The sequence below is a fragment of the Cyrtonyx montezumae genome, unplaced genomic scaffold, assembly GCF_038088225.1.
Source record: "Cyrtonyx montezumae isolate F1298 unplaced genomic scaffold, pur_monq_1.0 scaffold_8, whole genome shotgun sequence".
NCBI classification, from domain to species: Eukaryota; Metazoa; Chordata; class Aves; order Galliformes; family Odontophoridae; genus Cyrtonyx; species Cyrtonyx montezumae.
In genome coordinates, this window is record NW_027072089.1 from 14,576,600 (window position 1) to 14,593,199 (window position 16,600).

A 16,600-nucleotide genomic window follows, 5' to 3' on the forward strand; every position below is an offset into this window, starting at 1 on the left:
CTAAAACTTCCTACACTGCAAAGTAAAAGAAAAGGAGCAAGAATTATTTCCAAAACTTATTCAGAAATGGAAGTAGAAAAATAGTAAGGAAAAATGAGAGAAAGCAAATTATCTAGACTCTCTAATTTAGATACTCTATCATTGTTAAAGATTTAAGATTTTTAAGATTTAAGCTTTAAGATTCTTTGGAAGTGCTTCTTCTTTCAGTTTCCTCTCTGTGAAAGTTTTCCCAGACTTGGCTAGCTTCTAACTACCTGAAATTCTAGACAATATTTTCTTTGCAGAGACAGCTTAAGAAGGGTGATATAGATATACTAGCCTTGACCCATCTCCACACACTATTTCTGTGTGCTGGCCAGGGCTCACAGCTGTCCCTGCAAAACAACCAACACACAGTACAGTAACTCCTTAACTAAACAGAATGTTCTCTAGGATTTTTGGCCTCTGAAATCTTTTTCTCCAAAGCTTTCCCAGCAAGGACTGGCAATGCTCAAACAAAGTATCCTGCAATAAAACAGAGGAATATAACTCTCATATATTCTTTTCAAACTTCCATGTTCTCCAGTATCAGTCCTGGACTTTTGATCACTATTCATAAAGCAGCTATCTTGGTTACAAGATCAACTACTTGCCTATCTCTGTATCTTCTTTAATCTTCCTTATCTCTGAGTCTTCTCTCTGTTCTTCTTGAGATGTAGAGATTAGTATGCCAGGTAGTGCTTAAGATATGGGTGTGTCAGAGTTTTCTGTAGAAGATAGAGGACATCTTGTCAAAGTATCAGTACACTTTCTGATAACAGAAATTATGCTGTGGAGGGTGTGGAGGGAATGGCTCAATTGCTGACAGTAAGTTGATGATTTCAGAGAAATAGCAATAATGGCTCAGGAACTGCAATTTTAAGTTCCAAGTTCAGCATCGTGCAGCTATCTTTTTCTTTTTCCTACATTAGTATTAATCTACGCTAAAACTGACTTATTCTGTTGTGAGTATAAAGCTCTTTTGTGAGGTCATTCTAGTGTTCCTCAATAGTGGTAAATCACTTGTATACAGAAAAGAACTTAATATCATCCCTATCCGTCATATTTCACTGCTTACTCTTTGCTCCATTGAGGATGAAGATGTGGAGAAAAACTGATCTCATCATTGATTCTAGAGCAATCCACTTTTATCTTCCTTGTCCAAGTAAGTATCTAAACATTTCTCTCAATCTTACCCTTTGACCAGATTTAATCATGTAAAATGATCTTTTTGGAAAAAAAAACCTGTGGTAATTAATTTTCTTTAATAACATTTATTACAGAGTATTGTCAAAGACATTATCTCCTCTGAGGAGTTCCTGTGTGATCTCACAGGACAGTTCAGAGGTTTTTCCCTGCGATCTCCTGGTGTGGCAGCAACCCCAAGCTATTCTCTGTCCCATCATACTCAACATTCTTCCCCTATCAGATCTAGTATAATGCTGTGGACTACTTGCTCTAGCCTAGCAAGCCTCATTGCATGCCTTCCCCCTTCCTACCTAGTTTAAAGCCCTCTTGATGAGCCCCACTAGCACTTGAGCTAGGATCTGTTTCCCTCTTAAGAGGCAAGTGACACCAATATGCAGCCATTAGACCAGGTGTTGAGTAAATCACCCCATGGTTAAAAAACAACATTTTTGTGCCAGCACCAGCCTCTCAGCCACTTAATCATTACCTGACTTTTCCTTGCCTGCTCCATATCCCTTGCTGCCACAGAAGGGATAAAAGAAGTATCTGCTGTACTCCCAGTCCCTCAACCAACCTCTCTAAAGCCTTGATGTGTTTTTGAAAGTTTGCAGGCTTCTCTGAGCTACTTCATCACTACCTGACTGAACTATCAGTAATGGGTAGTAATCAGAGGGGTGAACTGGATCAAAGTTTTCTGGTTATGTCCTTGACCTGGGCCCCTGGGAGGCAGCACATCTCATTGTGAGTTGGGTCCAGTCTGTATATGGGGATATGCATATTCCCTCCTCCATTACCACGAGGAGGGAATTGCCTATAACAATAACCCTTCTGGCTTTCTTGGCAGAGGAAGTCTGGAGGCAGAGTCACCTGCTCACCCTTGGCAGTGTCTTAGACAAACCATCCTGTACCTCCTAGCTCGCCTCCTCTTCAATTACCAGTGCCTCAAATCCATTGCATAGAGGCACCTGAGGAAGTGAGGTTGACAGGGTTGAGTTGACAGTTCACCCACGATGCTGAGCTGGTACTGTTTTCCAGCTATCCCCATCTCCCAGGTCCTCCCCCCCACCTCTCTGCCTGACTGTGAGGGAGCAGGGAGTCCATCACTTTCTAGGGGGTATTTCTCTGGCACCTTTCTCTCTGGCATGCCAGGGTATTACTCCAACAGTCAGTCTCTCTCACACTTCTTGATGGTCCCTTACTTCTCCACCTCCACCTTGAGCAATGCCGCCATGCTGAGAAGATCTACCTGTTCACACCTCACACAGGTCGAGCTCCTGCCACCCAACCTGGGCAGCAGCAGGCTCAGGTACTTCCTGCAGCCAGAGACCTGAACAGGCACATTCTTGGGTAGGGCCTCTACCTGCATTGCCACAGTCTTTGTGGGGAAAGCTTGTTGCCTGGTGGAGACCACAGTAAATCTGTGGTCTCAGAGCCTGCCAATAGGTAAATGGGTCCCTTGAATGAGGAGGGATGGTGCTTCTGTGCCCTACCTCACAAGCTACCACACCTGCCACTGCAGTATGCTGTGCATGCTGCGCACACGCTGCCTTTTCCTTGCTGCACCTGGTGGGCAGCAACATGTTGCCTCCCTCTCAAAAGCATTTTCTAATGGTGTGGATGTGTTTCTGTGGTTCTTCTCTGGAAATGCCCACAGCTCATCAGCCACTCTCATGAGAGCTGTCAGGCACCAATTTCTCTGAGATCTCCTGGCAAAGAAACTTCTCGAAACCCCCCTGTACCTCACAATCAGTCGCTGCAGTTCAGATGAGATGGCTCCAAATGAGCTAACCTCAGTGACTAAGCAAGGTAAATTGCTCTCACACTTCTTTTCATAAGATTTAATAGGAAAATTGTAGATTCAGGAAAAGACACTGAACACTTACTTATTCAGGAAAAGACACAACACAGTACTTGGCAGAACTGTGAAGATCCAAGCAATGAGGTCCAGTGTAAAAAGTTAGGTTTATAATAAAAAGGAGATGTCACATATGAGTGTAAGCTAGAAATTCCAAAGTGTGCCTGTTCTGAGAGCTCTGTGTTTACAAGAGAACAGATATCCCAGGCCATAGCACTAGGTGTAGTCAAGCTAGTAGACTTGAATTCTCTTCTACGAAATACATGTAACACGGGTCCTAACCCACATTTCTGAGCTCCCATCTTCATCCTGATATCTTATGAAAGAAGGGTCAGAGGAGCTGCAATAAGTTCTCCACAACTCTGCAACATCTGTCTTACAAGCAATCAACCTCATGAGGTAAAAAACCCAAACCACTGGAGAAAAGGACTGCTTGTATTCTGTTACCTTCTCCGTTACACAGAAGAGTCATGAGCACTCTGTGGGCTGATTTAGAAAAGTTTTTATAGTACTCCTGAAGTAGAATTATATTGCTGAGTACATTCATAGGAGACTTTTTTTTTTTTTTTTGGAGTTGCAGTAAGTAGAGCTGATTTAGTTAGAAGTACTTTTCTTTCTAGAATTTGAACTTAACTGTGTTTGCAGATAGTGTCAGAATGTCAGAGACAGTGTGCTGTTATAGTTGCCATCTTTCAGGTGGGGTTTTTTGGCCTTTCTGTTCCTGGAAGATTGAATAGTATTTTTCACAGAATATTGTTATTAGTCTTAATCTCTTGTCTAAATTCCAATTTGGATAATTACAGTTTGCTCTGTATATTCTCTAAGCAAAGTATGTTAAATAACCTTTTATATTTCCTTTCCTAATATTCTAAGGAGCATTTCTGTGATTTATTGAACAATAGTTCTGCTCAATCTTAAAGTTCACTGCTTCTAATACTAAGGGAAGGTGACTCTTTTAGAAGGTGCATTGACTACTTAGTGCTGAATGATAAATTGCACAGCTGCGTTGGCGGTGCTTGTCACGTAGGAAGAGTTCCTTAGTGCTGTACAAAAACAAAAGGAAACTACCGCCTTATCAAGATAGCTGCAATTTAATTTAGAGTTGATGGAAACGTTTTAGATAAACAATACAATACATTCGACACAAGGAGATTAATATGAGTCTGGAGAAATCTACAAGGTAAGTTTTGTGGATGTTGCTAGAGTTTGAAGAATTAAATAAAGGCTTTTTGTTAAAGATGAGAATTAAATACAGAAAACTTCAGTACAGAGGAGAATTTAGAGAAGTTTAAAGCAGTACAAAAGCTTTGGATTTCTCTCTCATAAGAAGAAAATCAAAGGGACAAAAAATTGGTTATTTGGATCTGTTAGGCCAGACAGTATCAGTTTTGTGATAAATGTTAGAAAAAGAAATGTTTCAGATATTGTAGAGTAAAAGATTTTATTAAGCATACGTGACTCATTCTGTTCCTTGCTTTGATGTGAAAATAAAAGAATAGAATAATTTAATAATTAATCACAGTATTTGTGCATTTCCCTCTATAACCTGCAGTAAGTAGCAGCACTCACTATGAAAGTAAGATGTAAGAAGGTACTCCACAGAAACATTCTCCCTCAGAAGATGCACTAATACAGCATCATCAGGATTTCGCCTTGTCTGTTGACACAGTTATTCTGAACTAGAATGAACAAGCTCCAGTATAATTTCTTCCAATCTTATTTAAATCCCAAATAATAACCTCCATCACCCCAGAGCAGACTTTGGCTCTTCATGAAGGAAGGACAGCAGTGTTGACAGTTTTCCTTGTAATTGTTCCATCATGTATTTTGCAAACGGTTTAGGTTCATGGGACACTATTGGTTTTGTGGCTTGTATACAAAATAACATGCTCAATGCAATATCATAACGATTTTATAACTTCTAGCACTGTTTGGCCTGGTTATCATCATCATTTATCATTGCTAAAGTTACATTAACTGCTATTTTGGAGTCCTCTCCGTACTGAATTTTCATTTCCTTAGTTCCTTCTTTGAATACAAAATTGATATATAAAATACAATTTGCACAGTTCCAAACAAAAATATAACTTCTTTTTGACAGGCAATGAGCAGGGACCAAAAATTAATTTCTCTGTTAAACAACTTCATTGGGTTGATTGGTGAAACTTGAACTATTTTGATTTCTAATTTACCAGTAGATGGTCAGAAAATCAGTATACACATTATTGTTTGACTAGTAATTTGAAGTCTTCCATTCTTTACAGAATCGAATAATATAATAATTGGATTTGGGTGAATTCTTGCTGTCCTTTGGTAGAGAAAAACAAAAAATAATATATTGAAGTTAGTGTGTCAGATATAATCCTAATTAATTCCTTTAATCAGGTGGAATTAATTAATTCATGAAAATAAATTTATATGCCATTTGTAGATTATTACTGTAAGATATATCTTTCAGCCACATAAATGGCAAAATATAAAAAAAGCAAATAATGTCAACTAGCTTTTCTGAAAAGATGGGTGGCCCAATTTCTGTTTAAGATCAAACCATATTGAAGAATTTATTCCCAAGTTTACACTTTTGCTTTTTTTTATTTTTTTCTGATGTGTTCTGTTAATATATTCTGTGAAGAAATGCAACTAAGTTTCTAATAATTAGATTTTACATTAGGAAAAAGAAATTATCTCTCTTTAGAGAAGTTCTTAAGAAATACTCATTTTCTATCAACTGTGTCTGGATTTAACTCTACATCTTACTGATTATTCAGTATTGGAACAATATTTTTAGTAGACTGGACGATATGTCTGAAATTGAAAGAGTTCTTTAATACCTGGACAAGTTACTTTTACTGAGAATTATCCCACTTTCACATCTGCCTTATTTTTCATTCTGCATTTAGGTATGGCTTACTTTTGGCTTTTATTTTAGTAATATGTCATGTCTTGTATCTGCAATAAAAAATTTCCATACATCTAGTGTATTAAATAGTCTTATATAAAACACTGAAACGCACACAGAAATTAAAACCATGGGTGAGGAACAATATCAACATTGTCATAGATTCATGCATCTGCTCAATGGTTCTTCTATCTGAGTTTGCAGAAAATCTGTATTAGTTCAATTTTCTCAGTCTACTCAAGCAATTCATTAAATATCATAGTATGACCAAATTTACACAGTTACAAGTGTTAAAGTAATTTCTTTCCTACAAAAATCAGCACAAAGATGACAGATAACACGTCCTCGAATTACTATTACAACTACAGAATAAATCCATGAGAATGTGTGCTTACTTTCCACTTACTCCCTGTTGTGAACTTAGTCTTTTGTAATAACATTTTTTTGTTGCTGTTGCTTTTTTTGTTGTTTTTGCTTTGCTTTTTTTTTTTTTTTCTTATTTCTCTCAATTTAAAAAGTAAATTTTCACATTTGAAATAGAATTGTAGAGGAAGAAAGGGTGGAACCTCAATACTTCTCGTTTATGAATTTCAAAGATTCAGGTACAAACTTGATAACAAAATATTCTATATTTGTAAAAATAGGAAAAGCAGAAGTAATTTTGATATATTTCTGCATATTGAAAAAAAATGTTATGTATGTTATTAATTAATTCTATCTAAATTCACTTAATTTTGCCTTTCCTATGTAGCTTCTCTTCCCCAGTACAATTCAAAATTCTGAGTACAGGAATAACTTATGCAATATCACCGAGAACAATATCTGTTACTGTTTCCATAAGAATTATAGTATTAATAATAATAATGATTCTTGTGATATACTTTTGTTTGATTGGATAGTTGGTTTGTTCTTATATGAGAAAAGCTTTGGAATTGTCTTTTCCTGGGCAGAATTCTGAGCTTTCACAAGTGGTGGATGACTTCCTCTGCTGGGACTGGAAAGGAAAAAGAACAAAATGATCCTTATATATGCATTTAGGACAGCTAGATCTTGCTTGACTCCAGAGACAAATTCAAAGGACAGTTTGAATTTCAGCCTGTTGCACTTGCACACTTCATGATCCTTTTGTCAGATATAATCCTAATTAATTTCTTTAATCACTACCTTTTGTTGATGAACCCTGACAAGGATGTAAGTATCACACAAATGCTGCTAAGTCTCCACAGTTGGGATGGGAGAGAATTGGGAAATTGTGAGAACTCAGTTTGATATAAGGGCATTTTACTATGTAAATCAAATGCTGCATACACAAACAGTGAGGATTTCATTCACTACTTCCCACAGGCATGCAGATGGTCAGCCACATCCTGTAAAGCATATTTCATCATGTGTAATGGGAAAATGAGCACCATTGCTCAGAACATCCTACCTTCCTCTTTCTTTGACCCAGATTTAATTGTTGAGCATGATGTCATATTGTATGGAATATCCTTTTGACCAGTTTTTTCCTGGTTCTGTCTCCTCCCAGCTCCTTGTACTCCCCCGCTGGTAGGGGAGAGTGAGAAGTTGAAATGTCCTTGACTCTGTAACACCTGCTTTTCATCAAATAAAAGCACAGGAATATCTTCACTGTTATTTTAATAAAAATATACAAAACACAGCTTCATATGAGTCTCTGTGAAGAAAATTAACTCAGTCCCAGACAAAGCACAGGTATTGTGTTGAGCTGATACTTCCATGCAAAGGTTAATTCAGTAGCAAGTAATACAAGTATTTGATGTCCTATAATTTTCTCCCCTCAGCAGTGAGGTTTATCTGGTGGTGAGCAGGTCTATCTACCCACCTGCATGGGGCAAGCAGATCTGCAGGGAATGCTGTCTGCTTCTCTGTAGAATATAAAGCAGCCATGCAGAGTGAAGCATCCTCTGTACTAAGTAGGCCATTTCCCACCATATTAAAACAATTTCACACTACTTTATATTGTGAGCCTTAAATGATTGAAAGTCCCCTTTGAACATTCAAAGGTTTCCTACTATGCTTGTTCACTGTTATTGCTTTTTACATAGCCTTGTGGCAAATTAGTGTAATATACTGTAAGAAAAGGAAGATCATCAACATCTTATTTGCATATGAACATCATATTATTTTCAAATGATCCTCTTTATGCTTCCTATTTTCTTATGATGTTTTCTACATCATCTTTGAAGACTGCCCATTCTATCAGTACTTCTCAATTAATATTTTGTTTCACAATATAACAAACATTTTTTTCTACTTTTATTCCCCCCTTGAATACGAGAACCAAATTAAACATTGTTAAGAACTTAAGCAACTCTTTAATTATTAAGTTTTACCAAGTTAATCAGAACATTTAAGACAGAAGTAATACAAACTTTCAACAAAATTGCAACTCTACTTTCTCACTGTGTAGAAAATATTTGAGGATGTTTTCAATATTACTATCTATGTAACTTCACCTAACATTTATAGGAATTTTTTCAGTCTCATAATGCCTTTGGCAGTAGCCTCTGTGCTTTCCCCTCCACTAGAGAAGAATAAGAAAATGTAGTCACAATGAAGGCCAGTTTCCCTAGTAGCCAGCTTCATTACTCCAGAATGCTCATGGGTCTCCTGGCTCTTGTCCATTACTACATTACTATATTCTGCTTGCATTGTATGAAGTCATTTGTACTTTGAGGGACATGTGAATGGTAAGGGAATGGAAGGTGATTTGTCAATGAGGAACATAATGAAAGAAAGCTAAACTATGTAGAGTTACAAGTGCCTTCATTATTGACAGTGTATGAACTGAAGACATGCTGAGATGTAATGGATAACTGCAGCTTCAGGGAGCCATCTGTGGAACTCAATGCAAAATCATTCAGCCCAGCAAAGTTAAAGCAGAAGGAGGTCTATTTGAACTTCTTCAGCTGGAAAAAGACTTTCTAAGGAAGTTTGCAGCAAAATAAATAAATTTCCATCATACATCATTTCTTTCTTACCTTGACTAACTTTCTTTAGGCACTGAACAGGTTTCATGCCATATATGATGGTAATATTATACTTCAAGTATAGAAAATATTGATGTATATTTTGAAGAACCCTGCAAAATTTGAAAATAGGAAAATGTGCAATTATGTCAGTTTTATTTTCATATTTTTGAGTTTACTATCTGAAAAATATCTAAGATAATCTGAGTTTAATATTCATAATGGAAAATTTTGGAGCCTTGCTGCTAACAGTGAAACAAAGTTTAAGCTATCTTTGGAGCATACTGAGTTATCTATTGCTTCATATTAATACAAATGCAAATAAATGTGAAATAAAGGGACCTAAAATATATAGAGAAACAAAATTAAACAGTTCATATGAAACTAGTAATTGCCTCATTTAATCTTTGAATAGTAAGCTTTCTAAAGTGTGCCTGGTATAACAATAATCTGTAATAACGTGTTTTAGTTGTACTAGTTATTATTAGCATTATCTAGTTATATTATAGTGAGCAGACCAGCTCATTTGAAAAAAGGTCTTGGTCTTGCTGACAAGTTCGTTTATTGTTTTTTTTTGTTTGTTTGTTTTATCTTTGAGATTCATTCTTTCAATTCTTTTCTTTAGTATAGCTCAATGTTTTGTAATGGCATTTCTTAATGATTTAATTTACTCTTTGGTATGTCAACCCATATCTATAGTACCTTGAATTGCTATAATCTTTAATGCATTCTTCCTGATATCAGCATTGTCAGGGAAGAGTATTACCTATTACCTATTATTTACAGACAGAGTCATTCTGCAAGTCAGCTATGTGCCAGATTTTTAAGGGCACTTAGGCACCTAATGACTCAGGCAAATTTCTAGTAGAACTGATGACAATCTAAATGTCTAAGTTCCATTATTTCAATAGATATTAGGTACTGCCTTTTTCAAAATTGCACTTTGGTCTTTCACAGAATCACAGTCATGGGTTGGAAGGAGGGCTGAAAGAGGCCACCAAATCTAACTCCTCTTTGCTAAAGTAGGCTCCCTATACTAGGTTGCAGGAAAGTGTCCAGATGGGTTTTATCTGGATTTCCAGGCCCTAAGTACACTTCAAAAATCCTATAGAATTATTAAAATTTCCCAGCTGACATTCCAGAAGACTTTCCTTATGCTGAAGCCACGTCTTCTGATTCCATTAATGTTGGATCTTTTTATAACAGAATCATAGAATATTGGAATCATGGAATGGCTTATGTTGGAAGGGACTTCAGAGATTGCCTAGCTCCAAACCCCTTCTGTGAACAGGGTTGCAAACCACTAAATCAGGCAATAAATCAGGTGGGTCTTGAACACCTCCAGATATGAAGCATACAATAATTCTCAAGGCAGCCTGTTCCAGCACCACATAACCTTGTCACTGAAAAATCTCCTAAATCAGATTTAAATTTCCTCTCGCTTAGTTTAAAACCATTGCCTGTTGTCCTATCATAATCTACCTGTGCAAAAAGTTGATTTCCCTCCCACTTATAAGCACCCTTTAAGTACTAGAGTGTTGCAGTGAGGTGTTCTCAGAGCCTTCTCCCCACTAGGATGAATGAGCTCAGCTCCTTCAACCTGTCTCTGTAGGAGAGGTGCTCCAACTCTGACCATTGTTGTGTCTGTCCTTTGGGCATACTCCAGCAGCCTCACATCCTTCTTGTTCTGGGGGCCCCAGACCTGGGTGCAATACTCCAGATAGGGCCTCATGAGGGCAGAGTAGAGAGGGACTAACACCTTCCATGCCCTGCTGACCACCCCTCTTTTGATGTAGGCCATCATACAGTTGGCTTTCCAAGCTGCAAACACTCACTGCTGGCTCATGTTAAGTTTTGCATGTACCAGGATCCCCAAGTCTTCCTTGGCAGGGCTGCTTTCAGTGAGTTCTTCATTCTGCCAGTCTGTACGCATATCTGGAATTACCCCTACCCAAATGCAACACCTTGCGCTTGGCCTTTTTGAACATCATTTGGTTCATGTGGGCCAACTTTGCAAGCTTGTTTGGGTCCTTTGTGTGGCATCCCTTCCTTCTTCCATTTAATCTGCATTGCTCAGTTTGATGTCATCCATAAACTTGCTGAGGCATATTTTATATGACTAAATATTAAACACTAACTATGTTACCTTAAGAGTAGGAAGTTGTACACTCAAGGGAACAAACTAATACTTAAACTATGTGTAAAGGGAATGATTGCAGGAAGTTTTTATTGTTGTTTTGTTTTGTTTTTTTCCTGATAAAATGTTATTTTAAATATAACTTTTCAGTACTGATCTGCTATCTAAAATAATCAGACTACTGCAAAAATTAATAAAATGGAAGTGACACAAAACTTCATTTCTTAATTTCTAAAAATTACCATTTTTACTATATTAAAATTTTAAATGAAGCTAATTTTCTGTGACCTATATCTGTGATATTCAATGCCATAAGAAAATTCCTATGTTGTCAGATATATGAGTCACTAGAATTGACTAAAATGTACAAATAAGTGTACCTCCATAGTATATGTACAAGATTTGCAAAATAGTCTATTAAAATATAATGCATATTTCCTTTCTATTATTGTTATTTTTAGCAGTCTGTAAGAATGATCATTTTTAAAATTGCTTATTTGCCACATCTCCTAACCTAATATCTGGTGACCTGAGACCAGTGCATCCTGTACTGTTTACACCATCTCATTCTTTCTTGCACTGTCTAGTCCACAAGTACCTATGTTATCTCTTTTTTGTTGTTTAGAATTCAGTCTCTTCAAATTATATCTGAGTCTTTCCTGTCCCTGTGCAGTGCAATGCATTTCTATACGTCAATACTTCCATAGTACTGTCACAAAATAATGTCAACTAAGCGTGTGGTTAATTCCCTGGGTTTGACTATCTACTAATTTGTACTTTTGGAAAGCAGTTTCTATAAGGTGATACCAAATTATAATTCTGCACTTCCAAAAGCAAAATAAATCTATGAACATTTTTCATAGATATCTATAAAAAGGAAATTAGCAGAGAACAATCATAGATTATACCTATGGGATTCATGGCCTGGAAACAAACTGCACTTAAAAATTTTAAATATCACAAGCATCTTTCAGTAGTCTGGCTAATGTCTGATCAGAACAAACATAACCACAGTCTACAGTATTTAGACTAAAGTTGTGTTTGTTTTCTTTTAAGTTATTTCTCTTAATCATCACAGTTTCATGCTGTAAGCTTGTCATTTTTTATCAAGTTATCAATTTGTAATGAATAAATTTCTATAATTTCTTGGAGGATTTTTTTTCTTGTATGCAATAATAAACAATTGATTCTGTATAAATATTCTGCATAAATGAGCCTATAAGTCCATATGTATTCAGATCATTTTCAATTATGCTTTGGGAAGATCTTCATTTTTATCCACATTTCAATTTATAAAAATGGAATATTTATCTCTACCAGACATTAATGTTAGTTTTCTTATCTACATTCAAATTTCCTTTCCCTGAGTTGCAGAAAATGTACAGCTATTTACACAATACACTGATTTCTACTCATGCAAAAAGCTGAGAAAAAACAGGCCAAACATTTTTATGCTTTTGGAATCCACTAAAATCCATATATGAAGAGGCTAACTTCATCAAACTACCAGTATGGAATGGTGACTGTCGTATAAGCGAACATGGTAACATACTTAACATTACTTGGGAAGTTATACCTACTTTTAAAAGACTCAAATCTTCAGAGGTACTTCAATTTCAATTTCATTTGCATTGGTATTTTTACAAGTAATATGCATTACATTACCACCACATCATCTTGAAAAAGTACGTAAGATATCAATTATTTTTAGCTCCAACTTCTAATTTTTCATATAATTACTTTGCAGTGATAATTTCTCAAATTAGCTTAAATTCAGACCAAATGCACAGTAATGAAGACTTTAGCTCTATTATTTGTCTTGCACTTCCATACGTGTCTAAGTTTTGTGTCTAAGGTTTGTGCAGATATTTTGTACATAGATATTAAGGTTATATTCATTACAAGTTTCAGTTCTTCAAACAAACTTTTTGTTTTTATTATTTCCGAGGCTTGAAGGTTTTTGTCCTTACTTGCTATAGTTGCATTGACCAACAGCAGTCATAATACTAAAGTTAGGGAATTCTACTAATGAAATTAATGCCATCTGTAATTCTGAGATACAAATCAAGAGAACAGAGGAGAAATCATAGAAGTGTGAGTATCTGAAACAAGATTGCTTTGTGTCTGGCATTCTTCATCTCCCATCTCCTCCTATGTTCCAATGTTGTTTTTTTTTTTGTTTGTTTTCTGGACAGTAATAGAATGACTACAAGTGGAGAACTGGAGAATGTTCAAAAAACATAGTCTGGTGTTTAGGGAAATCTAAAAGACAATTGAATTCCCTCAGGCAGAACTGAAAACTTCTGAAGCAGGAAGAATGCTGTAATTATAGGCTTCATTGTAGCGTTTCTGCTTTCTATTGTTACTGGCATCTGAGGATTTTTAAGAACAGAAAGAGGAACAGGGCATCACGTTCACTTGCTGTACTTAGGAAAAAGTTGTGACGCTCATATCACTTCATAAGAGACCTGGTCTATTTGATGTATTTCAGAAATACCTGCTAGTTCATGAAGATGTGAGCAAATGAATGGTCTTGATCTTCTACGGGGTCAAGTCCAGGTTAAATACAATCTGTCTGTTCAGCTCCTCAAACAAAGCAACATGGAAGCACAGCAAAGCATGTTCAGATTGAATTTTAGGCATCTGAGGAATTTTACACAAATACTGAGAACACTTGAGCATACTTTCTTCAAAAAAAGAGAGAGAAAAAAAAGGAGGGGTGTGGGTGGGAATCAGTGGAAGAGGAGATTTCTGAATGACAACTTTTATAGAGGTCAAATTCAGATAACCAAATCTATTTTACGTAGTGTTGAGAAACATTCCAGAAGATTAAGCAGTATCTTACAACATAAATCCACAGAAATTACTGTATATAGATAGCTTAAGTAACCAATCCACCTCTTCCTAATATTGCTGAAAGTTCTATCTTAGAATATTATTTATAGGATTTGTTATGATTTACATAAATAGCTTCATTTGGAAAATCCAAATGCATTAAACAGGAATACAAAACAAATCCCAGAACCATGCCATGAATGATGCTGATTTACACCAAGTGATAACTTGTGTGTCCTGAAGCTCTATACGAATCTCTTTGTGAATATATAATCTTTATTATTATTGTCTAAAGAGCCCAGGCTTTTAAGATTATATCAGATAATGTTCTTTATTTTATGTTGGCCAAGCTGACTTAGGAATTATATCTTGTTTTCAGAAGGCTCCCAGAAATACTTTAATTCTAGTTGCCTTTGTGATTTTAAAAGCAACTTATTTAATCTCCAACTCACTGTAACATTTCTTTTTTCCTCCATACTTTCTAAAAATAACTGTGAGTAAAAAGGAATATTTGTATAGCATCAGCACTTATTCAGTAGGCAGCAAATCATGGGCATTTGATTGTGCTACTGATCTGTGTGATTCATTGTTGTATCTTTTGGAGGCTTGTCAACTTGAGAATGGAAAAAATATCACTTTTTCTATAAAAGAATAGTTTTTTGACTAAATCAAGAGTGTGTGAATTAAAGATCAAAGTATAATAAACATTTGAATGAAAATGAATTTTCTTGATATTTTTACATAGTGAATAGTTTGAGCAACCAGGATTAAGCAACTATTGCAGAATACTATATGATTTCTTACAGGATTTGTATTTCCTTATGATTTCTCTCGATTTGCCAGATGAGTATTTAAAGTACTGTGCTGATATTATTTTCATTTTGGTGACTATCCTTTCTTTCTCCCTAGTTTTGTAAATTCCCAAAGTAAGAATGCATTAGAAGTAATTCAGTGACTGTGCATGAAACGAGTACATGCAAAAAACAGTAACTGCACTGTTTCTTATAGCTGAGAGCAAGCCAAAACAACTCTTTGTGCTTTAGGGATTAAACCTCTGGTTTGTGCTACAGTGTCTACAGAGAAACTTGGCATGCATATGAACCTTCTTTATTATTTATATTGCTGGGAGAGAGAACTGCTTTCATTTACTGTAGACAACTGCTACAATTAAACAAGCTGGACTTGTTTTGTTTATGGTTCTTTTTTTTTTTTTTTCAAGAAAGAAATGTTCACAGCAATACTAAAATGTAATATTTCAGTAATCAAGAAAAGAATTGGATGCAGTTACATTGCTTTACTGTTAGTGCATTTTGATAATGAGAAGTCAGTCTTTCAATTCAGTTTCTGCTACTCTTGTAAGGTTTCTGACGTTATATATCTTGCATTTGCTAATTATCTCTCATAAATCTGATGAATTTAAAAATCTATGTTTACAGGTCTAAATTTTGTTAGATTAATGGAGCATATGAATTCTGAGTTGCACCAATTTCATTGTCTATAATAATTCCTACTACTAGTTAAATACAAATATTCTGATTGCATTATGGTTCTAATGTATACTAACATTTAAAATAAATGTTCAGACCTTTACATAAGATTCAATAATTTATTGCTCTACTGAACACCTATTTAGTAAGTATAAAAAAGTTATTTTTTGTTCCCCACGCACATATCCTAGAGGTTAATTAATTACAAAAGACTACTATCTTGAACATAAATTCTAAGAAACGTTAATAACTGGCTATATTTTCTACTTCATGATATCTCCATATATTCTCACTTCTATATCTTTCTCTGTAGACACAAGTTTAATTTCATTTACAATAAAATAATAAAATAACTCTTTCCTGTTCTTTTTTTTTCTTTTCAACTGATAGAAAAGCTCCCGAGACATGAAGACTAATTTCTCCATATGTAAATTTAATTGTGTGCTTAGATTCAGTTACATGTGTAGTAGAGAACAAACAGAATTCACTTGCTCTCTTAGTAGTGTTGTCTAATCCTCTTGTTTCTAGAGGCCATTTAAAAAAAAGAAAACATGCTGTAAGTTGGAACAGGGCTGTGGCTTTTGTTAGGTAAAACATTAGGTTGCCTCCAGCACTTTTCTTTTTTTTCCTAGCAGTTCTAAAGTAACTTCAACCAGATTGTTAAGAATTCATAGAGATCAACTCCTGGCTTCAGCAGCCACTTCTATTAAGCGCTTACTTTAAGAAGTTGGAAAAATTTGCACTGGATAACTATACATATGGAAGAATTGACTTAGCCTTCAGAAATTAAATAAAGAAATAATAAGCAGAAGTGTTGATAAAACGAACACTGAGTTACTTTTTTTTCAGATATCAGATATAGAACAGTACACTTAATTTATGTTGTAGTGATTACCATATAGAACAGTTAATTACCATGGTCTATAACATATGTCCCAGAGATCACCTCCAAGAATATATTAGAACTGAAGTAATTCCATCTAAAGAAAAAGATACAATTATTTTTCTCTTGTTGTTATTACATCAGTAGCTTATTAGGTTAACTGGAGATATTTGACTTGAAAGTACAATGAAATGAAGAGAAAATTAAAAAAAAGAAAACACAAAAATGATGGGAATAAGTGAAATTCAAAGAAAGCAAATATTGTCTTACCTAAAAAAAAATGTTCCTATTTGGTAGTAGAAAGTGTC

At 35.4% G+C, this 16,600-nt stretch overlaps 1 protein-coding gene across 3 annotated transcripts in view; it reads left to right on the forward strand.

Moving 5' to 3' along the window:
- Nucleotides 1–16,600, forward strand: part of CSMD3 (CUB and Sushi multiple domains 3) — a 512,136-nt gene that overhangs the window by 12,422 nt on the left and 483,114 nt on the right. The gene's annotated exons all lie outside the window — the stretch shown is intronic.